This window comes from Saccoglossus kowalevskii, chromosome 2, assembly GCF_978046115.1.
Source record: "Saccoglossus kowalevskii chromosome 2, keSacKowa6.1, whole genome shotgun sequence".
Lineage (NCBI taxonomy): Eukaryota > Metazoa > Hemichordata > Enteropneusta > Harrimaniidae > Saccoglossus > Saccoglossus kowalevskii.
In genome coordinates, this window is record NC_140642.1 from 47459647 (window position 1) to 47481290 (window position 21644).

Consider the following 21644-nt stretch of genomic DNA (forward strand, 5'->3'; position numbering starts at 1 on the left):
AAGCCTACTGCACGTGGTATTCCCAGCTGGTCTCCCATGCATGTACTAACCACGCCCGATGCAGCTTAACTTCAGTGATCGGACGAGAACTGGTGTATTCTGCAATGGGTTGGCAGTAGGCTGAATATTCGTCGGAATTGGATGTCGTTTAATGCTTCGGCTATGCAAAAAATCCCGCGAAAAAGTTAGTATGTACGGTGGAATAAAAATGTTGATGAGCCTACTGCACGTGGTATTCCCAGCCGGTCTACCATGCAAGTACTAACCACGCCCGATGCAGCTTAACTTCAGTGATCGGACGAGAACTGGTGTATTCTGCAATGAGTTGGCAGTAGGCTGAATATTTGTCGGAATTGGATGTCGTTTAATGCTTCGGCTAGGCAAAAAATCCCGCGAACAAGTTAGTATGTACGGTGGAATAAAAACGTTAATGAGCCTACTGCATGTGGTATTCTCTGCCGGTCTCCCATACAAGTACGAACCACGCCCGATGCAGCTTAACTTCAGTGATCGGACGAGAACTGGTGTGTTCTGCAATGGTTTGGCAGTAGGCTGAATATTCGTCGCAATTGGATGTCATTTAATGCTTCGGCTAGGCAAAAATTCATGGAAGAGAGACCGGCTGGGAATACCACGTGCATGGCAGACCGGCTGGGAATACCACGTGCAGTAGGATCATCAACATTTTTATTCCACCGTACATACTAACTTTTTCCCGGGATTTTTTTATTCCGACGAATATTCAGCCTACTGCCAACTCATTGCAGAATACACCAGTTCTCGTCCGATCACTGAAGCTAAGCTGCATCGGGCGTGGTTAGTACTTGCATGGGAGACCGGCTGGGAATACCACGTGCAGTAGGCTCATCAACATTTTTATTCCACATTACATACTAACATTTTCCCATGATTTTTTGCGTAGAAGAAGCATTAAATGACATACAATACGGACGAATATTCAGCCTACTGCCAAACCATTGCAGAACACACCAGTTCTCGTCATATCAATGAAGTTAAGCTGCATCGGGCGTGGTTAGTACTTGCATGGGAGACCGCCTGGGAATACCACGTGCAGTAGGCTCATCAACATTTTTATTCCACATTACATACTAACATTTTCCCATGATTTTTTGCCTAGACGAAGCATTAAATGACATACAATAGGGACGAATATTCAGCCTACTGCCAAACCATTGCAGAACACACCAGTTCTCGTCATATCAATGAAGTTAAGCTGCATCGGTCGTGGTTAGTACTTGCATGGTAGACCGGCTGGGAATACCACGTGCAGTAGGCTCATCAACATTTGTATTCCACATTACATACTAACTTTTTCCTATGATTTTTTGCCGAGCCGTAGCATTAAATGACATTCAATTCCGACGAATATTCAGCCTACTGCCAAACCATTGCAGAATACACCAGTTCTAGTCCGATCACTGAAGTTAAGCTGCATCGGGCGTGGTTAGTACTTGCATGGTAGACCGGCTGGGAATACCACGTGCAGTAGGCTCATCAACATTTTTATTCCACCGTACATACTCACTTTTTCCCGGGATTTTTTGCCTCCCGAAGTATTAAATTACATCCAATTCCGACTAATATTCAGCCTACTGACAAACCATTGCAGAATACACCAGTTCTCTTCCGATCACTGAAGTTAAGCCCACCGGACGTGGTTAGTACTTGCATGGGAGAACGGCTGAGCATACCACAAGCAGTAGGCTCATCAACATTTTTATTCCACCGTACATACTAACTTTTTCGCGGGATTTGTTGCATAGCCGAAGTATTAAATTACATTCAATTCCGACAAATATTCAGCCTACTGCCAAACCATTCCAGAATACACCAGTTCTCGTCCGATCACTGAAGCTAAGCTTCATCGGGCGTGGTTATTACTTGCATGAGAGACCGGCTGGGAATACCACGTGCAGTAGGCTAATCAACATTTTTATTCCACATTACATACTAACTTTTTCCTATGATTTTTGCCGAGCCATAGCATTAAATGACATTCAATTCCGACGAATATTCAGCCTACTGCTAAACCATTGCAGAATACACCAGTTCTTGTCCGATCACTGCAGTTAATCTGCATCGGGCGTGGTTAGTACTTGCATGGGAGACCGGCTGGGAATACCACGTGCAGTTGGCTGATGAACATTTTTTTTCCACATTACATACTAACATTTTCCCCATGTTTTTTTGCCTAGCAGAAGCAATAAATGACATCCAATTGCGACGAATATTCAGCCTACTGCCAAACCAATGCAGAATACACCAGTTCTCATCCGTTCACTGAAGTTAATCTGCATTGGGCATGGTTAGTACTTGCATGGGAGACCGGCTGGGAATACCACGTGCAGTCGGCTTATCAACATTATTATTCCACCGTACATACAAACTTTTTCTCGGGATGTGTTGCCTAGCCGAAGTATTAAATTACATTCAATTCCGACAAATATTCAGCCTACTGCCAAACCATTGCAGAATACACCAGTTCTCGTCCGATCACTGAAGTTAATCTGCATCGGGCATGGTTAGTACTTGCATGGGAGACTGGCTGGGAATACCACGTGCAGTAGGCTTATCAACATTATTGCACCGTACACACTAACATTTTCCCATATTTTTTTGCCTAGCCCAAGCAATAAATGACATCCAATTGCAACGAATATTCAGCCTACTGCCAACCCATTGCAGAATACACCAGTACTCGTCCGATCACTGAAGCTAAGCTGCATCGGGCGTGGTTAGTACTTGCATGGGAGACCGGCTGGGAATACCACGTGCAGTAGGATCATCAACATTTTTATTCCACATTACATACTAACATTTCCCATGATTTTTTGCCTAGACGAAACATTAAACGACATCCAATTCCGACGAATATTCAGCCTACTGCCAACCCATTGCATAATACACCAGTTCTCGTCCGATCACTGAAGTTCATCTGCATCGGGCGTGGTTAGTACTTGCATGGCAGACCGGCTGGGAATACCATGTGCAGTAGGCTCATCAACATTTTTATTCCACCGTACATACTAACTTTTTCCCAGGATTTTTTGCCTAGCCGAAGTATTAAATTAAATCCAATTCCGACCAATATTCAGCCTACTGCCAAACCATTGCAGTATACACCAGTTCTCTTCCGATCACTGAAGTTACGCTGCATCGGGCGTGGTTAGTACTTGCATGGGAGAGCGGCTGGGAATACCACGTGCAGTAGGCTCATCAACATTTTTATTCCACATTACATACTAACTTTTTCCTATGATTTTTTGCCTAGCCGTAGCATTAAATGACATCCAATTCCGACGCATATTCAGCCTACTGCCAAACCATTGCAGAATACACCTGTTCTCGTCCGATCACTGAAGTTGAGATGCATCGGGCGTGGTTAGTACTTGCATGGGAGACCGGCTGAGAATACCATGTGCAGTAGGCTCATCAACATTTTTATTCCACCGTACATACTAACTTTTTTCCATGCTTTTTTTCCTAGCCGAAGCCTTAAATGACATCCAATTGCAACGAATATTCAGCATACTGCCAAACCAATGCAGAATATACCAGTTCTCGTCCGATCACTGAAGTTAATCTGCATCGGGCGTGGTTAGTACTTGCATGGCAGACCGGCTGGGAATACCACGTGCAGTAGGCTTATCAACATTATTATTCCACCGTACATGCAAACATTTTCCCGGGATTTGTTGCCTAGCCAAAGTATTAAATTACATTCAATTCCGACAAATATTCAGCCTACTGCCAAACCATTGCAGAATACACCAGTTCTCGTCCGATCACTGAAGTTAATCTGCATCGGACATGGTTAGTACTTGCATGGGAGACCGGCTGGGAATACCACGTGCAGTAGGCTCATCAACATTTTTATTCCACATTACATACTAACATTTTCCCATAATTTTTTACCTAGCCGAAGCAATAAATGACCTCCAATTGCAAAGAATATTCAGCCTACAGCCAAACCAATGAAGAATACACCAGTTCTCGTCCGATCACTGAAGTTAAGATGCATCGGGCGTGGTTAGTACTTGCATGGGAGACCGGCTGGGAATACCACGTGCAGTAGGCTCATCAACATTTTTATTCCACATTACATACTAACATTTTCCCATAATTTTTTACCTAGCCGAAGCAATAAATGACCTCCAATTGCGACGAATATTCAGACTACTGCCAAACCAATGCAGAATACACCAGTTCTCGTCCGATCACTGAAGTTAATCTGCATCGGGCATAGTTTGTACTTGTATGGGAGACCGGCTGGGAATACCACGTGCAGTCGGCTTATCAACATTATTATTCCACCGTACATACAAAGTTTTTCCAGGGATTTGTTGCCTAACCGAAGTATTAAATTACATTCAATTCCGACGAATATTCAGCCTACTGCCAAACCATTCCAGAATACACCAGTTCTCGTCCGATCACTGAAGCTAAGCTTCATCGGGCGTGGTTATTACTTGCATGAGAGACCGGCTGGGAATACCACGTGCAGTAGGCTAATCAACATTTTTATTCCACATTACATACTAACTTTTTCCTAAGATTTTTGCCGAGCCATAGCATTAAATGACATTCAATTCCGACGAATATTCAGCCTACTGCTAAACCATTGCAGAATACACCAGTTCTCGTCCGATCACTGAAGCTAAGCTTCATCGGGCGTGGTTATTACTTGCATGAGAGACCGGCTGGGAATACCACGTGCAGTAGGCTAATCAACATTTTTATTCCACATTACATACTAACTTTTTCCTATGATTTTTGCCGAGCCATAGCATTAAATGACATCCAATTGCGACGAATATTCAGCATACTGCCAAACCAATGCAGAATACACATGTTCTCATCCGATCACTGAAGTTAATCTGCATCGGGCGTGGTTAGTACTTGCATGGGAGACCGGCTGGGAATACCACGTGCAGTAGGCTCATCAATATTTTTATTCCACATTACATACTAACATTTTCCCCATGTTTTTTTGCCTAGCAGAAGCAATAAATGACATCCAATTGCGACGAATATTCAGCCTACTGCCAAACCAATGCAGAATACACCAGTTCTCATCCGTTCACTGAAGTTAATCTGCATTGGGCATGGTTAGTACTTGCATGGGAGACCGGCTGGGAATACCACGTGCAGTTGGCTTATCAACATTATTATTCCACCGTACATACAAACTTTTTCTCGGGATGTGTTGCCTAGCCGAAGTATTAAATTACATTCAATTCCGACAAATATTCAGCCTACTGCCAAACCATTGCAGAATACACCAGTTCTCGTCCGATCACTGAAGTTAATCTGCATCGGGCATGGTTAGTACTTGCATGGGAGACTGGCTGGGAATACCACGTGCAGTAGGCTTATCAACATTTTTATTCCACCGTACATACTAACATTTTCCCATATTTTTTTGCCTAGCCCAAGCAATAGATGACATCCAATTGCAACGAATATTCAGCCTACTGCCAACCCATTGCAGAATACACCAGTACTCGTCCGATCACTGAAGCTAAGCTGCATCGGGCGTGGTTAGTACTTGCATGGGAGACTGGCTGGGAATACCACGTGCAGTAGGCTCATCAACATTTTTATTCCACATTACATACTAACATTTCCCATGATTTTTTGCCTAGACGAAACATTAAACGACATCCAATTCCGACGAATATTCAGCCTACTGCCAACCCATTGCATAATACACCAGTTCTCGTCCGATCACTGAAGTTAATCTGCATCGGGCGTGGTTAGTACTTGCATGGCAGACCGGCTGGGAATACCATGTGCAGTAGGCTCATCAACATTTTTATTCCACCGTACATACTAACTTTTTCCCAGGATTTTTTGCCTAGCCGAAGTATTAAATTAAATCCAATTCCGACCAATATTCAGCCTACTGCCAAACCATTGCAGTATACACCAGTTCTCTTCCGATCACTGAAGTTACGCTGCATCGGGCGTGGTTAGTACTTGCATGGGAGACCGGCTGGGAATACCACGTGCAGTAGGCTCATCAACATTTTTATTCCACCGTACATACTAACTTTTTCCCAGGATTTTTTGCCTAGCCAAATCATTAAATGGCATCCAATTGCGACGAATATTCAGCATACTCCCAAACCAATGCAGAATACACATGTTCTCATCCGATCACTGAAGTTAATCTGCATCGGGCGTGGTTAGTACTTGCATGGGAGACCGGCTGGGAATACCACGTGCAGTAGGCTCATCAATATTTTTATTCCACATTACATACTAAGATTTTCCCCATGTTTTTTTGCCTAGCAGAAGCAATAAATGACATCCAATTGCGACGAATATTCAGCCTACTGCCAAACCAATGCAGAATACACCAGTTCTCATCCGTTCACTGAAGTTAAACTGCATTGGGCATGGTTAGTACTTGCATGGGAGACTGGCTGGGAATACCACGTGCAGTTGGCTTATCAACATTATTATTCCACCGTACATACAAACTTTTTCTCGGGATGTGTTGCCTAGCCGAAGTATTAAATTACATTCAATTCCGACAAATATTCAGCCTACTGCCAAACCATTGCAGAATACACCAGTTCTCGTCCGATCACTGAAGTTAATCTGCATCGGGCATGGTTAGTACTTGCATGAGAGACTGGCTGGGAATACCACGTGCAGTAGGCTTATCAACATTTTTATTCCACCGTACATACTAACATTTTCCCATATTTTTTTGCCTAGCCCAAGCAATAGATGACATCCAATTGCAACGAATATTCAGCCTACTGCCAACCCATTGCAGAATACACCAGTACTCGTCCGATCACTGAAGCTAAGCTGCATCGGGCGTGGTTAGTACTTGCATGGGAGACCGGCTGGGAATACCACGTGCAGTAGGCTCATCAACATTTTTATTCCACATTACATACTAACATTTCCCATGATTTTTTGCCTAGACGAAACATTAAACGACATCCAATTCCGACGAATATTCAGCCTACTGCCAACCCATTGCATAATACACCAGTTCTCGTCCGATCACTGAAGTTAATCTGCATCGGGCGTGGTTAGTACTTGCATGGCAGACCGGCTGGGAATACCATGTGCAGTAGGCTCATCAACATTTTTATTCCACCGTACATACTAACTTTTTTCCATGCTTTTTTTCCTAGCCGAAGCCTTAAATGACATCCAATTGCAACGAATATTCAGCATACTGCCAAACCAATGCAGAATATACCAGTTCTCGTCCGATCACTGAAGTTAATCTGCATCGGGCATGGTTAGTACTTGCATGGGAGACCGGCTGGGAATACCACGTGCAGTAGGCTTATCAACATTATTATTCCACCGTACATGCAAACATTTTCCCGGGATTTGTTGCCTAGCCAAAGTATTAAATTACATTCAATTCCGACAAATATTCAGCCTACTGCCAAACCATTGCAGAATACACCAGTTTTCGTCCGATCACTGAAGTTAATCTGCATCGGACATGGTTAGTACTTGCATGGGAGACCGGGTGGGAATACCACGTGCAGTAGGCTCATCAAGATTTTTATTCCACATTACATACTAACATTTTCCCATAATTTTTTACCTAGCCGAAGCAATAAATGACCTCCAATTGCAAAGAATATTCAGCCTATAGCCAAACCAATGAAGAATACACCAGTTCTCGTCCGATCACTGAAGTTAAGATGCATCGGGCGTGGTTAGTACTTGCATGGGAGACCGGCTGGGAATATCACGTGCAGTAGGCTCATCAACATTTATATTCCACATTACATACTAACATTTTCCCATAATTTTTTAACTAGCCGAAGCAATAAATGACCTCCAATTGCGACGAATATTCAGACTACTGCCAAACCAATGCAGAATACACCAGTTCTCGTCCGATCACTGAAGTTAATCTGCATCGGGCATAGTTTGTACTTGTATGGGAGACCGGCTGGGAGTACCACGTGCAGTCGGCTTACCAACATTATTATTCCACCGTACATACAAACTTTTTCCAGGGATTTGTTGCCTAGCCGAAGTATTAAATTACATTCAATTCCGACGAATATTCAGCCTACTGCCAAACCATTCCAGAATAAACCTGTTCTCATCCGATCACTGAAGTTAAGCTGCATCGGGCGTGGTTAGTACTTGCATGGGAGACCGGCTGGGAATACCATGTGCAGTAGGCTCATCAACATTTTTATTCCACATTACATACTAACTTTTTCCTATGATTTTTTGCCTAGCCGTAGCATTAAATGACATCCAATTCCGACGCATATTCAGCCTACTGCCAAACCATTGCAGAATACACCTGTTCTCGTCCGATCACTGAAGTTAAGATGCATCGGGCGTGGTTACTACTTGCATGGGAGACCGGCTGAGAATACCATGTGCAGTAGGCTCATCAACATTTTTATTCCACCGTACATACTAACTTTTTTCCATGCTTTTTTTCCTAGCCGAAGCCTTAAATGACATACAATTGCAACGAATATTCAGCATACTGCCAAACCAATGCAGAATACACCAGTTCTCGTCCGATCACTGAAGTTAATCTGCATCGGGCATAGTTTGTACTTGTATGGGAGACCGGCTGGGAATACCACGTGCAGTCGGCTTATCAACATTATTATTCCACCGTACATACAAACTTTTTCCAGGGATTTGTTGCCTAGCCGAAGTATTAAATTACATTCAATTCCGACGAACATTCAGCCTACTGCCAAACCATTCCAGAATAAACCTGTTCTCGTCCGATCACTGAAGTTAAGCTGCATTGGGCGTGGTTAGTACTTGCATGGGAGACCTGCTGGGAATACCATGTGCAGTAGGCTCATCAACATTTTTATTCCACATTACATACTAACTTTTTCCTATGATTTTTTGCCTAGCCGTAGCATTAAATGACATCCAATTCCGACGCATATTCAGCCTACTGCCAAACCATTGCAGAATACACCTGTTCTCGTCCGATCACTGAAGTTAAGATGCATCGGGCGTGGTTAGTACTTGCATGGGAGACCGGCTGAGAATACCTTGTGCAGTAGGCTCATCAACATTTTTATTCCACCGTACATACTAACTTTTTTCCATGCTTTTTTTCCTAGCCGAAGCCTTAAATGACATCCAATTGCAACGAATATTCAGCATACTGCCAAACCAATGCAGAATACACCAGTTCTCGTCCGATCACTGAAGTTAATCTGCATCGGGCATGGTTAGTACTTGCATGGGAGACCGGCTGGGAATACCACGTGCAGTAGGCTTATCAACATTATTATTCCACCGTACATGCAAACATTTTCCCGGGATTTGTTGCCTAGCCAAAGTATTAAATTACATTCAATTCCGACAAATATTCAGCCTACTGCCAAACCATTGCAGAATACACCAGTTCTCGTCCGATCACTGAAGTTAATCTGCATCGGACATGGTTAGTACTTGCATGGGAGACCGGCTGGGAATACCACGTGCAGTAGGCACATCAACATTTTTATTCCACATTACATACTAACATTTTCCCATAATTTTTTACCTAGCCGAAGCAATAAATGACCTCCAATTGCAAAGAAAATTCAGCCTACAGCCAAACCAATGATGAATACACCAGTTCTCGTCCGATCACTGAAGTTAAGATGCATCGGGCGTGGTTAGTACTTGCATGGGAGACCGGCTGGGAATACCACGTGCAGTAGGCTCATCAACATTTTTATTCCACATTACATACTAACATTTTCATATAATTTTTTACCTAGCCGAAGCAATAAATGACCTCCAATTGCGACGAATATTCAGACTACTGCCAAACCAATGCAGAATACACCAGTTCTCGTCCGATCACTGAAGTTAATCTGCATCGGGCATAGTTTGTACTTGTATGGGAGACCGGCTGGGAATACCACGTGCAGTCGGCTTATCAACATTATTATTCCACCGTACATACAAACTTTTTCCAGGGATTTGTTGCCTAGCCGAAGTATTAAATTACATTCAATTCCGACGAATATTCAGCCTACTGCCAAACCATTCCAGAATAAACCTGTTCTCGTCCGATCACTGAAGTTAAGCTGCATCGGGCGTGGTTAGTACTTGCAAGGGAGACCAGCTGGGAATACCACGTGCATTAGGCTCATCACATTTTTATTAGACATTACATACTAACATTTTCCCATGTTTTTTTGCCTAGCCGAAGCAATAAATGACATCCAATTGCAACGAATATTCAGCCTATTGCCAAACCAATGCAGAATACACCAGTTCACGTATGATCACTGAAGTTAAGCTGCATCGGGCGTGGTTAGTACTTGCAAGGGAGACCGGCTGGGAATACCACGTGCATTAGGCTCATCAACATTATTATTCCACCGTACATACTAACTTTTTCTCGGAATTGTTTGCATAGCCGAAGCAATAGATGATCTCCAATTCCGACGAATATTCAGCCTACTGCCATCCCATTGCAGAATACACCAGTTCTCGTCCGATCACTGAAGTTATGCTGCATCGGGCGTGGTTAGTACTTGCATGGGAGACCGGCTGGGAATACCACGTGCAGTAGGCTCATCAACATTTTTATTCCACATTACATACTAACTTTTTCCTATGATTTTTTTCCTAGCCGTAGCATTAAATGACATCCAATTCCGACGTATATTCAGCCTACTACCAAACCATTGCAGAAGACACCAGTTCTCGTCCGATCACTGAAGTTAATCTGCATCGGGCATGGTTAGTACTTGCATGGGAGACCGGCTGGGAATACCACGTGCAGTAGGCTTATCAACATTATTATTCCACATTACATACTAACATTTTCCCATAATTTTTTACCTAGCCGAAGCAATAAATGACCTCCAATTGCGACGAATATTCAGACTACTGCCAAACCAATGCAGAATACACCAGTTCTCGTCCGATCACTGAAGTTAATCTGCATCGGGCATAGTTTGTACTTGTATGGGAGACCGGCTGGGAATACCACGTGCAGTCGGCTTATCAACATTATTATTCCACCGTACATACAAACTTTTTCCAGGGATTTGTTGCCTAACCGAAGTATTAAATTACATTCAATTCCGACGAATATTCAGCCTACTGCCAAACCATTCCAGAATACACCAGTTCTCGTCCGATCACTGAAGCTAAGCTTCATCGGGCGTGGTTATTACTTGCATGAGAGACCGGCTGGGAATACCACGTGCAGTAGGCTAATCAACATTTTTATTCCACATTACATACTAACTTTTTCCTATGATTTTTGCCGAGCCATAGCATTAAATGACATTCAATTCCGACGAATATTCAGCCTACTGCTAAACCATTGCAGAATACACCAGTTCTCGTCCGATCACTGAAGCTAAGCTTCATCGGGCGTGGTTATTACTTGCATGAGAGACCGGCTGGGAATACCACGTGCAGTAGGCTAATCAACATTTTTATTCCACATTACATACTAACTTTTTCCTATGATTTTTGCCGAGCCATAGCATTAAATGACATCCAATTGCGACGAATATTCAGCATACTGCCAAACCAATGCAGAATACACATGTTCTCATCCGATCACTGAAGTTAATCTGCATCGGGCGTGGTTAGTACTTGCATGGGAGACCGGCTGGGAATACCACGTGCAGTAGGCTCATCAATATTTTTATTCCACATTACATACTAACATTTTCCCCATGTTTTTTTGCCTAGCAGAAGCAATAAATGACATCCAATTGCGACGAATATTCAGCCTACTGCCAAACCAATGCAGAATACACCAGTTCTCATCCGTTCACTGAAGTTAATCTGCATTGGGCATGGTTAGTACTTGCATGGGAGACCGGCTGGGAATACCACGTGCAGTTGGCTTATCAACATTATTATTCCACCGTACATACAAACTTTTTCTCGGGATGTGTTGCCTAGCCGAAGTATTAAATTACATTCAATTCCGACAAATATTCAGCCTACTGCCAAACCATTGCAGAATACACCAGTTCTCGTCCGATCACTGAAGTTAATCTGCATCGGGCATGGTTAGTACTTGCATGGGAGACTGGCTGGGAATACCACGTGCAGTAGGCTTATCAACATTTTTATTCCACCGTACATACTAACATTTTCCCATATTTTTTTGCCTAGCCCAAGCAATAGATGACATCCAATTGCAACGAATATTCAGCCTACTGCCAACCCATTGCAGAATACACCAGTACTCGTCCGATCACTGAAGCTAAGCTGCATCGGGCGTGGTTAGTACTTGCATGGGAGACTGGCTGGGAATACCACGTGCAGTAGGCTCATCAACATTTTTATTCCACATTACATACTAACATTTCCCATGATTTTTTGCCTAGACGAAACATTAAACGACATCCAATTCCGACGAATATTCAGCCTACTGCCAACCCATTGCATAATACACCAGTTCTCGTCCGATCACTGAAGTTAATCTGCATCGGGCGTGGTTAGTACTTGCATGGCAGACCGGCTGGGAATACCATGTGCAGTAGGCTCATCAACATTTTTATTCCACCGTACATACTAACTTTTTCCCAGGATTTTTTGCCTAGCCGAAGTATTAAATTAAATCCAATTCCGACCAATATTCAGCCTACTGCCAAACCATTGCAGTATACACCAGTTCTCTTCCGATCACTGAAGTTACGCTGCATCGGGCGTGGTTAGTACTTGCATGGGAGACCGGCTGGGAATACCACGTGCAGTAGGCTCATCAACATTTTTATTCCACCGTACATACTAACTTTTTCCCAGGATTTTTTGCCTAGCCAAATCATTAAATGGCATCCAATTGCGACGAATATTCAGCATACTCCCAAACCAATGCAGAATACACATGTTCTCATCCGATCACTGAAGTTAATCTGCATCGGGCGTGGTTAGTACTTGCATGGGAGACCGGCTGGGAATACCACGTGCAGTAGGCTCATCAATATTTTTATTCCACATTACATACTAAGATTTTCCCCATGTTTTTTTGCCTAGCAGAAGCAATAAATGACATCCAATTGCGACGAATATTCAGTCTACTGCCAAACCAATGCAGAATACACCAGTTCTCATCCGTTCACTGAAGTTAAACTGCATTGGGCATGGTTAGTACTTGCATGGGAGACTGGCTGGGAATACCACGTGCAGTTGGCTTATCAACATTATTATTCCACCGTACATACAAACTTTTTCTCGGGATGTGTTGCCTAGCCGAAGTATTAAATTACATTCAATTCCGACAAATATTCAGCCTACTGCCAAACCATTGCAGAATACACCAGTTCTCGTCCGATCACTGAAGTTAATCTGCATCGGGCATGGTTAGTACTTGCATAAGAGACTGGCTGGGAATACCACGTGCAGTAGGCTTATCAACATTTTTATTCCACCGTACATACTAACATTTTCCCATATTTTTTTGCCTAGCCCAAGCAATAGATGACATCCAATTGCAACGAATATTCAGCCTACTGCCAACCCATTGCAGAATACACCAGTACTCGTCCGATCACTGAAGCTAAGCTGCATCGGGCGTGGTTAGTACTTGCATGGGAGACCGGCTGGGAATACCACGTGCAGTAGGCTCATCAACATTTTTATTCCACATTACATACTAACATTTCCCATGATTTTTTGCCTAGACGAAACATTAAACGACATCCAATTCCGACGAATATTCAGCCTACTGCCAACCCATTGCATAATACACCAGTTCTCGTCCGATCACTGAAGTTAATCTGCATCGGGCGTGGTTAGTACTTGCATGGCAGACCGGCTGGGAATACCATGTGCAGTAGGCTCATCAACATTTTTATTCCACCGTACATACTAACTTTTTTCCATGCTTTTTTTCCTAGCCGAAGCCTTAAATGACATCCAATTGCAACGAATATTCAGCATACTGCCAAACCAATGCAGAATATACCAGTTCTCGTCCGATCACTGAAGTTAATCTGCATCGGGCATGGTTAGTACTTGCATGGGAGACCGGCTGGGAATACCACGTGCAGTAGGCTTATCAACATTATTATTCCACCGTACATGCAAACATTTTCCCGGGATTTGTTGCCTAGCCAAAGTATTAAATTACATTCAATTCCGACAAATATTCAGCCTACTGCCAAACCATTGCAGAATACACCAGTTTTCGTCCGATCACTGAAGTTAATCTGCATCGGACATGGTTAGTACTTGCATGGGAGACCGGGTGGGAATACCACGTGCAGTAGGCTCATCAAGATTTTTATTCCACATTACATACTAACATTTTCCCATAATTTTTTACCTAGCCGAAGCAATAAATGACCTCCAATTGCAAAGAATATTCAGCCTATAGCCAAACCAATGAAGAATACACCAGTTCTCGTCCGATCACTGAAGTTAAGATGCATCGGGCGTGGTTAGTACTTGCATGGGAGACCGGCTGGGAATATCACGTGCAGTAGGCTCATCAACATTTATATTCCACATTACATACTAACATTTTCCCATAATTTTTTAACTAGCCGAAGCAATAAATGACCTCCAATTGCGACGAATATTCAGACTACTGCCAAACCAATGCAGAATACACCAGTTCTCGTCCGATCACTGAAGTTAATCTGCATCGGGCATAGTTTGTACTTGTATGGGAGACCGGCTGGGAGTACCACGTGCAGTCGGCTTACCAACATTATTATTCCACCGTACATACAAACTTTTTCCAGGGATTTGTTGCCTAGCCGAAGTATTAAATTACATTCAATTCCGACGAATATTCAGCCTACTGCCAAACCATTCCAGAATAAACCTGTTCTCATCCGATCACTGAAGTTAAGCTGCATCGGGCGTGGTTAGTACTTGCATGGGAGACCGGCTGGGAATACCACGTGCAGTAGGCTCATCAACATTTTTATTCCACATTACATACTAACTTTTTCCTATGATTTTTTGCCTAGCCGTAGCATTAAATGACATCCAATTCCGACGCATATTCAGCCTACTGCCAAACCATTGCAGAATACACCTGTTCTCGTCCGATCACTGAAGTTAAGATGCATCGGGCGTGGTTACTACTTGCATGGGAGACCGGCTGAGAATACCATGTGCAGTAGGCTCATCAACATTTTTATTCCACCGTACATACTAACTTTTTTCCATGCTTTTTTTCCTAGCCGAAGCCTTAAATGACATACAATTGCAACGAATATTCAGCATACTGCCAAACCAATGCAGAATACACCAGTTCTCGTCCGATCACTGAAGTTAATCTGCATCGGGCATAGTTTGTACTTGTATGGGAGACCGGCTGGGAATACCACGTGCAGTCGGCTTATCAACATTATTATTCCACCGTACATACAAACTTTTTCCTGGGATTTGTTGCCTAGCCGAAGTATTAAATTACATTCAATTCCGACGAACATTCAGCCTACTGCCAAACCATTCCAGAATAAACCTGTTCTCGTCCGATCACTGAAGTTAAGCTGCATTGGGCGTGGTTAGTACTTGCATGGGAGACCTGCTTGGAATACCATGTGCAGTAGGCTCATCAACATTTTTATTCCACATTACATACTAACTTTTTCCTATGATTTTTTGCCTAGCCGTAGCATTAAATGACATCCAATTCCGACGCATATTCAGCCTACTGCCAAACCATTGCAGAATACACCTGTTCTCGTCCGATCACTGAAGTTAAGATGCATCGGGCGTGGTTAGTACTTGCATGGGAGACCGGCTGAGAATACCATGTGCAGTAGGCTCATCAACATTTTTATTCCACCGTACATACTAACTTTTTTCCATGCTTTTTTTCCTAGCCGAAGCCTTAAATGACATCCAATTGCAACGAATATTCAGCATACTGCCAAACCAATGCAGAATACACCAGTTCTCGTCCGATCACTGAAGTTAATCTGCATCGGGCATGGTTAGTACTTGCATGGGAGACCGGCTGGGAATACCACGTGCAGTAGGCTTATCAACATTATTATTCCACCGTACATGCAAACATTTTCCCGGGATTTGTTGCCTAGCCAAAGTATTAAATTACATTCAATTCCGACAAATATTCAGCCTACTGCCAAACCATTGCAGAATACACCAGTTCTCGTCCGATCACTGAAGTTAATCTGCATCGGACATGGTTAGTACTTGCATGGGAGACCGGCTGGGAATACCACGTGCAGTAGGCACATCAACATTTTTATTCCACATTACATACTAACATTTTCCCATAATTTTTTACCTAGCCGAAGCAATAAATGACCTCCAATTGCAAAGAAAATTCAGCCTACAGCCAAACCAATGAAGAATACACCAGTTCTCGTCCGATCACTGAAGTTAAGATGCATCGGGCGTGGTTAGTACTTGCATGGGAGACCGGCTGGGAATACCACGTGCAGTAGGCTCATCAACATTTTTATTCCACATTACATACTAACATTTTCATATAATTTTTTACCTAGCCGAAGCAATAAATGACCTCCAATTGCGACGAATATTCAGACTACTGCCAAACCAATGCAGAATACACCAGTTCTCGTCCGATCACTGAAGTTAATCTGCATCGGGCATAGTTTGTACTTGTATGGGAGACCGGCTGGGAATACCACGTGCAGTCGGCTTATCAACATTATTATTCCACCGTACATACAAACTTTTTCCAGGGATTTGTTGCCTAGCCGAAGTATTAAATTACATTCAATTCCGACGAATATTCAGCCTACTGCCAAACCATTCCAGAATAAACCTGTTCTCGTCCGATCACTGAAGTTAAGCTGCATCGGGCGTGGTTAGTACTTGCAAGGGAGACCAGCTGGGAATACCACGTGCATTAGGCTCATCACATTTTTATTAGACATTACATACTAACATTTTCCCATGTTTTTTTGCCTAGCCGAAGCAATAAATGACATCCAATTGCAACGAATATTCAGCCTATTGCCAAACCAATGCAGAATACACCAGTTCACGTATGATCACTGAAGTTAAGCTGCATCGGGCGTGGTTAGTACTTGCAAGGGAGACCGGCTGGGAATACCACGTGCATTAGGCTCATCAACATTATTATTCCACCGTACATACTAACTTTTTCTCGGAATTGTTTGCATAGCCGAAGCAATAGATGATCTCCAATTCCGACGAATATTCAGCCTACTGCCATCCCATTGCAGAATACACCAGTTCTCGTCCGATCACTGAAGTTATGCTGCATCGGGCGTGGTTAGTACTTGCATGGGAGACCGGCTGGGAATACCACGTGCAGTAGGCTCATCAACATTTTTATTCCACATTACATACTAACTTTTTCCTATGATTTTTTTCCTAGCCGTAGCATTAAATGACATCCAATTCCGACGTATATTCAGCCTACTACCAAACCATTGCAGAAGACACCAGTTCTCGTCCGATCACTGAAGTTAATCTGCATCGGGCATGGTTAGTACTTGCATGGGAGACCGGCTGGGAATACCACGTGCAGTAGGCTTATCAACATTATTATTCCACATTACATACTAACATTTTCCCATAATTTTTTACCTAGCCGAAGCAATAAATGACCTCCAATTGCGACGAATATTCAGACTACTGCCAAACCAATGCAGAATACACCAGTTCTCGTCCGATCACTGAAGTTAATCTGCATCGGGCATAGTTTGTACTTGTATGGGAGACCGGCTGGGAATACCACGTGCAGTCGGCTTATCAACATTATTATTCCACCGTACATACAAACTTTTTCCAGGGATTTGTTGCCTAACCGAAGTATTAAATTACATTCAATTCCGACGAATATTCAGCCTACTGCCAAACCATTCCAGAATACACCAGTTCTCGTCCGATCACTGAAGCTAAGCTTCATCGGGCGTGGTTATTACTTGCATGAGAGACCGGCTGGGAATACCACGTGCAGTAGGCTAATCAACATTTTTATTCCACATTACATACTAACTTTTTCCTATGATTTTTGCCGAGCCATAGCATTAAATGACATTCAATTCCGACGAATATTCAGCCTACTGCTAAACCATTGCAGAATACACCAGTTCTCGTCCGATCACTGAAGCTAAGCTTCATCGGGCGTGGTTATTACTTGCATGAGAGACCGGCTGGGAATACCACGTGCAGTAGGCTAATCAACATTTTTATTCCACATTACATACTAACTTTTTCCTATGATTTTTGCCGAGCCATAGCATTAAATGACATCCAATTGCGACGAATATTCAGCATACTGCCAAACCAATGCAGAATACACATGTTCTCATCCGATCACTGAAGTTAATCTGCATCGGGCGTGGTTAGTACTTGCATGGGAGACCGGCTGGGAATACCACGTGCAGTAGGCTCATCAATATTTTTATTCCACATTACATACTAACATTTTCCCCATGTTTTTTTGCCTAGCAGAAGCAATAAATGACATCCAATTGCGACGAATATTCAGCCTACTGCCAAACCAATGCAGAATACACCAGTTCTCATCCGTTCACTGAAGTTAATCTGCATTGGGCATGGTTAGTACTTGCATGGGAGACCGGCTGGGAATACCACGTGCAGTTGGCTTATCAACATTATTATTCCACCGTACATACAAACTTTTTCTCGGGATGTGTTGCCTAGCCGAAGTATTAAATTACATTCAATTCCGACAAATATTCAGCCTACTGCCAAACCATTGCAGAATACACCAGTTCTCGTCCGATCACTGAAGTTAATCTGCATCGGGCATGGTTAGTACTTGCATGGGAGACTGGCTGGGAATACCACGTGCAGTAGGCTTATCAACATTTTTATTCCACCGTACATACTAACATTTTCCCATATTTTTTTGCCTAGCCCAAGCAATAGATGACATCCAATTGCAACGAATATTCAGCCTACTGCCAACCCATTGCAGAATACACCAGTACTCGTCCGATCACTGAAGCTAAGCTGCATCGGGCGTGGTTAGTACTTGCATGGGAGACTGGCTGGGAATACCACGTGCAGTAGGCTCATCAACATTTTTATTCCACATTACATACTAACATTTCCCATGATTTTTTGCCTAGACGAAACATTAAACGACATCCAATTCCGACGAATATTCAGCCTACTGCCAACCCATTGCATAATACACCAGTTCTCGTCCGATCACTGAAGTTAATCTGCATCGGGCGTGGTTAGTACTTGCATGGCAGACCGGCTGGGAATACCATGTGCAGTAGGCTCATCAACATTTTTATTCCACCGTACATACTAACTTTTTCCCAGGATTTTTTGCCTAGCCGAAGTATTAAATTAAATCCAATTCCGACCAATATTCAGCCTACTGCCAAACCATTGCAGTATACACCAGTTCTCTTCCGATCACTGAAGTTACGCTGCATCGGGCGTGGTTAGTACTTGCATGGGAGACCGGCTGGGAATACCACGTGCAGTAGGCTCATCAACATTTTTATTCCACCGTACATACTAACTTTTTCCCAGGATTTTTTGCCTAGCCAAATCATTAAATGGCATCCAATTGCGACGAATATTCAGCATACTCCCAAACCAATGCAGAATACACATGTTCTCATCCGATCACTGAAGTTAATCTGCATCGGGCGTGGTTAGTACTTGCATGGGAGACCGGCTGGGAATACCACGTGCAGTAGGCTCATCAATATTTTTATTCCACATTACATACTAAGATTTTCCCCATGTTTTTTTGCCTAGCAGAAGCAATAAATGACATCCAATTGCGACGAATATTCAGTCTACTGCCAAACCAATGCAGAATACACCAGTTCTCATCCGTTCACTGAAGTTAAACTGCATTGGGCATGGTTAGTACTTGCATGGGAGACTGGCTGGGAATACCACGTGCAGTTGGCTTATCAACATTATTATTCCACCGTACATACAAACTTTTTCTCGGGATGTGTTGCCTAGCCGAAGTATTAAATTACATTCAATTCCGACAAATATTCAGCCTACTGCCAAACCATTGCAGAATACACCAGTTCTCGTCCGATCACTGAAGTTAATCTGCATCGGGCATGGTTAGTACTTGCATGAGAGACTGGCTGGGAATACCACGTGCAGTAGGCTTATCAACATTTTTATTCCACCGTACATACTAACATTTTCCCATATTTTTTTGCCTAGCCCAAGCAATAGATGACATCCAATTGCAACGAATATTCAGCCTACTGCCAACCCATTGCAGAATACACCAGTACTCGTCCGATCACTGAAGCTAAGCTGCATCGGGCGTGGTTAGTACTTGCATGGGAGACCGGCTGGGAATACCACGTGCAGTAGGCTCATCAACATTTTTATTCCACATTACATACTAACATTTCCCATGATTTTTTGCCTAGACGAAACATTAAACGACATCCAATTCCGACGAATATTCAGCCTACTGCCAACCCATTGCATAATACACCAGTTCTCGTCCGATCACTGAAGTTAATCTGCATCGGGCGTGGTTAGTACTTGCATGGCAGACCGGCTGGGAATACCATGTGCAGTAGGCTCATCAACATTTTTATTCCACCGTACATACTAACTTTTTTCCATGCTTTTTTTCCTAGCCGAAGCCTTAAATGACATCCAATTGCAACGAATATTCAGCATACTGCCCAAACCAATGCAGAATATACCAGTTCTCGTCCGATCACTGAAGTTAATCTGCATCGGGCATGGTTAGTACTTGCATGGGAGACCGGCTGGGAATACCACGTGCAGTAGGCTTATCAACATTATTATTCCACCGTACATGCAAACATTTTCCCGGGATTTGTTGCCTAGCCAAAGTATTAAATTACATTCAATTCCGACAAATATTCAGCCTACTGCCAAACCATTGCAGAATACACCAGTTTTCGTCCGATCACTGAAGTTAATCTGCATCGGACATGGTTAGTACTTGCATGGGAGACCGGGTGGGAATACCACGTGCAGTAGGCTCATCAAGATTTTTATTCCACATTACATACTAACATTTTCCCATAATTTTTTACCTAGCCGAAGCAATAAATGACCTCCAATTGCAAAGAATATTCAGCCTATAGCCAAACCAATGAAGAATACACCAGTTCTCGTCCGATCACTGAAGTTAAGATGCATCGGGCGTGGTTAGTACTTGCATGGGAGACCGGCTGGGAATATCACGTGCAGTAGGCTCATCAACATTTATATTCCACATTACATACTAACATTTTCCCATAATTTTTGACTAGCCGAAGCAATAAATGACCTCCAATTGCGACGAATATTCAGACTACTGCCAAACCAATGCAGAATACACCAGTTCTCGTCCGATCACTGAAGTTAATCTGCATCGGGCATAGTTTGTACTTGTATGGGAGACCGGCTGGGAGTACCACGTGCAGTCGGCTTACCAACATTATTATTCCACCGTACATACAAACTTTTTCCAGGGATTTGTTGCCTAGCCGAAGTATTAAATTACATTCAATTCCGACGAATATTCAGCCTACTGCCAAACCATTCCAGAATAAACCTGTTCTCATCCGATCACTGAAGTTAAGCTGCATCGGGCGTGGTTAGTACTTGCATGGGAGACCGGCTGGGAATACCACGTGCAGTAGGCTCATCAACATTTTTATTCCACATTACATACTAACTTTTTCCTATGATTTTTTGCCTAG

The 21644-nt window shown here is 43.1% G+C and overlaps 99 pseudogenes; 96 read left to right on the plus strand and 3 right to left on the minus strand.

Annotated features, from left to right (window-relative positions):
* Position 1: 1 nt before the first annotated feature.
* On the minus strand, positions 2-121 carry LOC146749741 (5S ribosomal RNA; annotated as a pseudogene).
* A 96-nt stretch (positions 122-217) lies between these two features.
* On the minus strand, positions 218-337 carry LOC146749742 (5S ribosomal RNA; annotated as a pseudogene).
* A 96-nt stretch (positions 338-433) lies between these two features.
* Positions 434-553, minus strand: LOC146749743 (5S ribosomal RNA; annotated as a pseudogene).
* Positions 554-745: 192 nt separating this feature from the next.
* Positions 746-865, plus strand: LOC146749744 (5S ribosomal RNA; annotated as a pseudogene).
* Positions 866-961: 96 nt separating this feature from the next.
* Positions 962-1081, plus strand: LOC146749745 (5S ribosomal RNA; annotated as a pseudogene).
* Positions 1082-1177: 96 nt separating this feature from the next.
* LOC146749746 (5S ribosomal RNA) lies at positions 1178-1297 on the plus strand (annotated as a pseudogene).
* Positions 1298-1393: 96 nt separating this feature from the next.
* On the plus strand, positions 1394-1513 carry LOC146749747 (5S ribosomal RNA; annotated as a pseudogene).
* A 310-nt stretch (positions 1514-1823) lies between these two features.
* LOC146749748 (5S ribosomal RNA) lies at positions 1824-1943 on the plus strand (annotated as a pseudogene).
* Positions 1944-2038: 95 nt separating this feature from the next.
* On the plus strand, positions 2039-2158 carry LOC146749749 (5S ribosomal RNA; annotated as a pseudogene).
* Positions 2159-2255: 97 nt separating this feature from the next.
* LOC146749750 (5S ribosomal RNA) lies at positions 2256-2375 on the plus strand (annotated as a pseudogene).
* A 96-nt stretch (positions 2376-2471) lies between these two features.
* On the plus strand, positions 2472-2591 carry LOC146749751 (5S ribosomal RNA; annotated as a pseudogene).
* Positions 2592-2684: 93 nt separating this feature from the next.
* On the plus strand, positions 2685-2804 carry LOC146749752 (5S ribosomal RNA; annotated as a pseudogene).
* A 95-nt stretch (positions 2805-2899) lies between these two features.
* Positions 2900-3019, plus strand: LOC146749753 (5S ribosomal RNA; annotated as a pseudogene).
* Positions 3020-3115: 96 nt separating this feature from the next.
* LOC146749754 (5S ribosomal RNA) lies at positions 3116-3235 on the plus strand (annotated as a pseudogene).
* A 96-nt stretch (positions 3236-3331) lies between these two features.
* LOC146749755 (5S ribosomal RNA) lies at positions 3332-3451 on the plus strand (annotated as a pseudogene).
* Positions 3452-3547: 96 nt separating this feature from the next.
* Positions 3548-3667, plus strand: LOC146749756 (5S ribosomal RNA; annotated as a pseudogene).
* Positions 3668-3763: 96 nt separating this feature from the next.
* Positions 3764-3883, plus strand: LOC146749757 (5S ribosomal RNA; annotated as a pseudogene).
* Positions 3884-3979: 96 nt separating this feature from the next.
* Positions 3980-4099, plus strand: LOC146749758 (5S ribosomal RNA; annotated as a pseudogene).
* A 96-nt stretch (positions 4100-4195) lies between these two features.
* Positions 4196-4315, plus strand: LOC146749759 (5S ribosomal RNA; annotated as a pseudogene).
* Positions 4316-4411: 96 nt separating this feature from the next.
* On the plus strand, positions 4412-4531 carry LOC146749760 (5S ribosomal RNA; annotated as a pseudogene).
* A 95-nt stretch (positions 4532-4626) lies between these two features.
* On the plus strand, positions 4627-4746 carry LOC146749761 (5S ribosomal RNA; annotated as a pseudogene).
* Positions 4747-4841: 95 nt separating this feature from the next.
* Positions 4842-4961, plus strand: LOC146749762 (5S ribosomal RNA; annotated as a pseudogene).
* A 97-nt stretch (positions 4962-5058) lies between these two features.
* On the plus strand, positions 5059-5178 carry LOC146749763 (5S ribosomal RNA; annotated as a pseudogene).
* A 96-nt stretch (positions 5179-5274) lies between these two features.
* On the plus strand, positions 5275-5394 carry LOC146749764 (5S ribosomal RNA; annotated as a pseudogene).
* A 96-nt stretch (positions 5395-5490) lies between these two features.
* LOC146749765 (5S ribosomal RNA) lies at positions 5491-5610 on the plus strand (annotated as a pseudogene).
* A 95-nt stretch (positions 5611-5705) lies between these two features.
* LOC146749766 (5S ribosomal RNA) lies at positions 5706-5825 on the plus strand (annotated as a pseudogene).
* Positions 5826-5921: 96 nt separating this feature from the next.
* On the plus strand, positions 5922-6041 carry LOC146749767 (5S ribosomal RNA; annotated as a pseudogene).
* A 96-nt stretch (positions 6042-6137) lies between these two features.
* LOC146749768 (5S ribosomal RNA) lies at positions 6138-6257 on the plus strand (annotated as a pseudogene).
* A 97-nt stretch (positions 6258-6354) lies between these two features.
* LOC146749769 (5S ribosomal RNA) lies at positions 6355-6474 on the plus strand (annotated as a pseudogene).
* A 96-nt stretch (positions 6475-6570) lies between these two features.
* LOC146749770 (5S ribosomal RNA) lies at positions 6571-6690 on the plus strand (annotated as a pseudogene).
* A 96-nt stretch (positions 6691-6786) lies between these two features.
* Positions 6787-6906, plus strand: LOC146749771 (5S ribosomal RNA; annotated as a pseudogene).
* Positions 6907-7001: 95 nt separating this feature from the next.
* On the plus strand, positions 7002-7121 carry LOC146749772 (5S ribosomal RNA; annotated as a pseudogene).
* Positions 7122-7217: 96 nt separating this feature from the next.
* Positions 7218-7337, plus strand: LOC146749773 (5S ribosomal RNA; annotated as a pseudogene).
* A 96-nt stretch (positions 7338-7433) lies between these two features.
* On the plus strand, positions 7434-7553 carry LOC146749774 (5S ribosomal RNA; annotated as a pseudogene).
* Positions 7554-7649: 96 nt separating this feature from the next.
* On the plus strand, positions 7650-7769 carry LOC146749775 (5S ribosomal RNA; annotated as a pseudogene).
* Positions 7770-7865: 96 nt separating this feature from the next.
* LOC146749776 (5S ribosomal RNA) lies at positions 7866-7985 on the plus strand (annotated as a pseudogene).
* Positions 7986-8081: 96 nt separating this feature from the next.
* Positions 8082-8201, plus strand: LOC146749777 (5S ribosomal RNA; annotated as a pseudogene).
* A 96-nt stretch (positions 8202-8297) lies between these two features.
* On the plus strand, positions 8298-8417 carry LOC146749778 (5S ribosomal RNA; annotated as a pseudogene).
* Positions 8418-8513: 96 nt separating this feature from the next.
* Positions 8514-8633, plus strand: LOC146749779 (5S ribosomal RNA; annotated as a pseudogene).
* Positions 8634-8729: 96 nt separating this feature from the next.
* On the plus strand, positions 8730-8849 carry LOC146749780 (5S ribosomal RNA; annotated as a pseudogene).
* A 96-nt stretch (positions 8850-8945) lies between these two features.
* LOC146749781 (5S ribosomal RNA) lies at positions 8946-9065 on the plus strand (annotated as a pseudogene).
* Positions 9066-9161: 96 nt separating this feature from the next.
* Positions 9162-9281, plus strand: LOC146749782 (5S ribosomal RNA; annotated as a pseudogene).
* Positions 9282-9377: 96 nt separating this feature from the next.
* Positions 9378-9497, plus strand: LOC146749783 (5S ribosomal RNA; annotated as a pseudogene).
* Positions 9498-9593: 96 nt separating this feature from the next.
* On the plus strand, positions 9594-9713 carry LOC146749784 (5S ribosomal RNA; annotated as a pseudogene).
* A 96-nt stretch (positions 9714-9809) lies between these two features.
* On the plus strand, positions 9810-9929 carry LOC146749785 (5S ribosomal RNA; annotated as a pseudogene).
* Positions 9930-10025: 96 nt separating this feature from the next.
* LOC146749786 (5S ribosomal RNA) lies at positions 10026-10145 on the plus strand (annotated as a pseudogene).
* Positions 10146-10240: 95 nt separating this feature from the next.
* On the plus strand, positions 10241-10360 carry LOC146749787 (5S ribosomal RNA; annotated as a pseudogene).
* Positions 10361-10456: 96 nt separating this feature from the next.
* Positions 10457-10576, plus strand: LOC146749788 (5S ribosomal RNA; annotated as a pseudogene).
* Positions 10577-10672: 96 nt separating this feature from the next.
* Positions 10673-10792, plus strand: LOC146749789 (5S ribosomal RNA; annotated as a pseudogene).
* A 96-nt stretch (positions 10793-10888) lies between these two features.
* Positions 10889-11008, plus strand: LOC146749790 (5S ribosomal RNA; annotated as a pseudogene).
* Positions 11009-11104: 96 nt separating this feature from the next.
* LOC146749791 (5S ribosomal RNA) lies at positions 11105-11224 on the plus strand (annotated as a pseudogene).
* Positions 11225-11319: 95 nt separating this feature from the next.
* On the plus strand, positions 11320-11439 carry LOC146749792 (5S ribosomal RNA; annotated as a pseudogene).
* A 95-nt stretch (positions 11440-11534) lies between these two features.
* On the plus strand, positions 11535-11654 carry LOC146749793 (5S ribosomal RNA; annotated as a pseudogene).
* A 97-nt stretch (positions 11655-11751) lies between these two features.
* On the plus strand, positions 11752-11871 carry LOC146749794 (5S ribosomal RNA; annotated as a pseudogene).
* Positions 11872-11967: 96 nt separating this feature from the next.
* LOC146749795 (5S ribosomal RNA) lies at positions 11968-12087 on the plus strand (annotated as a pseudogene).
* A 96-nt stretch (positions 12088-12183) lies between these two features.
* LOC146749796 (5S ribosomal RNA) lies at positions 12184-12303 on the plus strand (annotated as a pseudogene).
* Positions 12304-12398: 95 nt separating this feature from the next.
* On the plus strand, positions 12399-12518 carry LOC146749797 (5S ribosomal RNA; annotated as a pseudogene).
* A 96-nt stretch (positions 12519-12614) lies between these two features.
* LOC146749798 (5S ribosomal RNA) lies at positions 12615-12734 on the plus strand (annotated as a pseudogene).
* Positions 12735-12830: 96 nt separating this feature from the next.
* LOC146749799 (5S ribosomal RNA) lies at positions 12831-12950 on the plus strand (annotated as a pseudogene).
* Positions 12951-13047: 97 nt separating this feature from the next.
* LOC146749800 (5S ribosomal RNA) lies at positions 13048-13167 on the plus strand (annotated as a pseudogene).
* Positions 13168-13263: 96 nt separating this feature from the next.
* Positions 13264-13383, plus strand: LOC146749801 (5S ribosomal RNA; annotated as a pseudogene).
* A 96-nt stretch (positions 13384-13479) lies between these two features.
* LOC146749802 (5S ribosomal RNA) lies at positions 13480-13599 on the plus strand (annotated as a pseudogene).
* Positions 13600-13694: 95 nt separating this feature from the next.
* On the plus strand, positions 13695-13814 carry LOC146749803 (5S ribosomal RNA; annotated as a pseudogene).
* A 96-nt stretch (positions 13815-13910) lies between these two features.
* On the plus strand, positions 13911-14030 carry LOC146749804 (5S ribosomal RNA; annotated as a pseudogene).
* A 96-nt stretch (positions 14031-14126) lies between these two features.
* On the plus strand, positions 14127-14246 carry LOC146749805 (5S ribosomal RNA; annotated as a pseudogene).
* A 96-nt stretch (positions 14247-14342) lies between these two features.
* On the plus strand, positions 14343-14462 carry LOC146749806 (5S ribosomal RNA; annotated as a pseudogene).
* A 96-nt stretch (positions 14463-14558) lies between these two features.
* Positions 14559-14678, plus strand: LOC146749807 (5S ribosomal RNA; annotated as a pseudogene).
* A 96-nt stretch (positions 14679-14774) lies between these two features.
* On the plus strand, positions 14775-14894 carry LOC146749808 (5S ribosomal RNA; annotated as a pseudogene).
* A 96-nt stretch (positions 14895-14990) lies between these two features.
* On the plus strand, positions 14991-15110 carry LOC146749809 (5S ribosomal RNA; annotated as a pseudogene).
* Positions 15111-15206: 96 nt separating this feature from the next.
* LOC146749810 (5S ribosomal RNA) lies at positions 15207-15326 on the plus strand (annotated as a pseudogene).
* Positions 15327-15422: 96 nt separating this feature from the next.
* On the plus strand, positions 15423-15542 carry LOC146749811 (5S ribosomal RNA; annotated as a pseudogene).
* A 96-nt stretch (positions 15543-15638) lies between these two features.
* LOC146749812 (5S ribosomal RNA) lies at positions 15639-15758 on the plus strand (annotated as a pseudogene).
* Positions 15759-15854: 96 nt separating this feature from the next.
* LOC146749813 (5S ribosomal RNA) lies at positions 15855-15974 on the plus strand (annotated as a pseudogene).
* A 96-nt stretch (positions 15975-16070) lies between these two features.
* Positions 16071-16190, plus strand: LOC146749814 (5S ribosomal RNA; annotated as a pseudogene).
* Positions 16191-16286: 96 nt separating this feature from the next.
* Positions 16287-16406, plus strand: LOC146749815 (5S ribosomal RNA; annotated as a pseudogene).
* A 96-nt stretch (positions 16407-16502) lies between these two features.
* Positions 16503-16622, plus strand: LOC146749816 (5S ribosomal RNA; annotated as a pseudogene).
* A 96-nt stretch (positions 16623-16718) lies between these two features.
* Positions 16719-16838, plus strand: LOC146749817 (5S ribosomal RNA; annotated as a pseudogene).
* A 95-nt stretch (positions 16839-16933) lies between these two features.
* On the plus strand, positions 16934-17053 carry LOC146749818 (5S ribosomal RNA; annotated as a pseudogene).
* Positions 17054-17149: 96 nt separating this feature from the next.
* On the plus strand, positions 17150-17269 carry LOC146749819 (5S ribosomal RNA; annotated as a pseudogene).
* A 96-nt stretch (positions 17270-17365) lies between these two features.
* On the plus strand, positions 17366-17485 carry LOC146749820 (5S ribosomal RNA; annotated as a pseudogene).
* A 96-nt stretch (positions 17486-17581) lies between these two features.
* LOC146749821 (5S ribosomal RNA) lies at positions 17582-17701 on the plus strand (annotated as a pseudogene).
* Positions 17702-17797: 96 nt separating this feature from the next.
* LOC146749822 (5S ribosomal RNA) lies at positions 17798-17917 on the plus strand (annotated as a pseudogene).
* Positions 17918-18012: 95 nt separating this feature from the next.
* On the plus strand, positions 18013-18132 carry LOC146749823 (5S ribosomal RNA; annotated as a pseudogene).
* Positions 18133-18227: 95 nt separating this feature from the next.
* Positions 18228-18347, plus strand: LOC146749824 (5S ribosomal RNA; annotated as a pseudogene).
* A 97-nt stretch (positions 18348-18444) lies between these two features.
* LOC146749825 (5S ribosomal RNA) lies at positions 18445-18564 on the plus strand (annotated as a pseudogene).
* Positions 18565-18660: 96 nt separating this feature from the next.
* LOC146749826 (5S ribosomal RNA) lies at positions 18661-18780 on the plus strand (annotated as a pseudogene).
* Positions 18781-18876: 96 nt separating this feature from the next.
* Positions 18877-18996, plus strand: LOC146749827 (5S ribosomal RNA; annotated as a pseudogene).
* A 95-nt stretch (positions 18997-19091) lies between these two features.
* Positions 19092-19211, plus strand: LOC146749828 (5S ribosomal RNA; annotated as a pseudogene).
* Positions 19212-19307: 96 nt separating this feature from the next.
* LOC146749829 (5S ribosomal RNA) lies at positions 19308-19427 on the plus strand (annotated as a pseudogene).
* A 96-nt stretch (positions 19428-19523) lies between these two features.
* On the plus strand, positions 19524-19643 carry LOC146749830 (5S ribosomal RNA; annotated as a pseudogene).
* Positions 19644-19740: 97 nt separating this feature from the next.
* LOC146749831 (5S ribosomal RNA) lies at positions 19741-19860 on the plus strand (annotated as a pseudogene).
* Positions 19861-19956: 96 nt separating this feature from the next.
* Positions 19957-20076, plus strand: LOC146749832 (5S ribosomal RNA; annotated as a pseudogene).
* A 96-nt stretch (positions 20077-20172) lies between these two features.
* On the plus strand, positions 20173-20292 carry LOC146749833 (5S ribosomal RNA; annotated as a pseudogene).
* Positions 20293-20387: 95 nt separating this feature from the next.
* On the plus strand, positions 20388-20507 carry LOC146749834 (5S ribosomal RNA; annotated as a pseudogene).
* Positions 20508-20603: 96 nt separating this feature from the next.
* LOC146749835 (5S ribosomal RNA) lies at positions 20604-20724 on the plus strand (annotated as a pseudogene).
* A 96-nt stretch (positions 20725-20820) lies between these two features.
* On the plus strand, positions 20821-20940 carry LOC146749836 (5S ribosomal RNA; annotated as a pseudogene).
* A 96-nt stretch (positions 20941-21036) lies between these two features.
* On the plus strand, positions 21037-21156 carry LOC146749837 (5S ribosomal RNA; annotated as a pseudogene).
* A 95-nt stretch (positions 21157-21251) lies between these two features.
* Positions 21252-21371, plus strand: LOC146749838 (5S ribosomal RNA; annotated as a pseudogene).
* Positions 21372-21467: 96 nt separating this feature from the next.
* Positions 21468-21587, plus strand: LOC146749839 (5S ribosomal RNA; annotated as a pseudogene).
* The last annotated feature ends 57 nt before the right edge of the window (positions 21588-21644 follow it).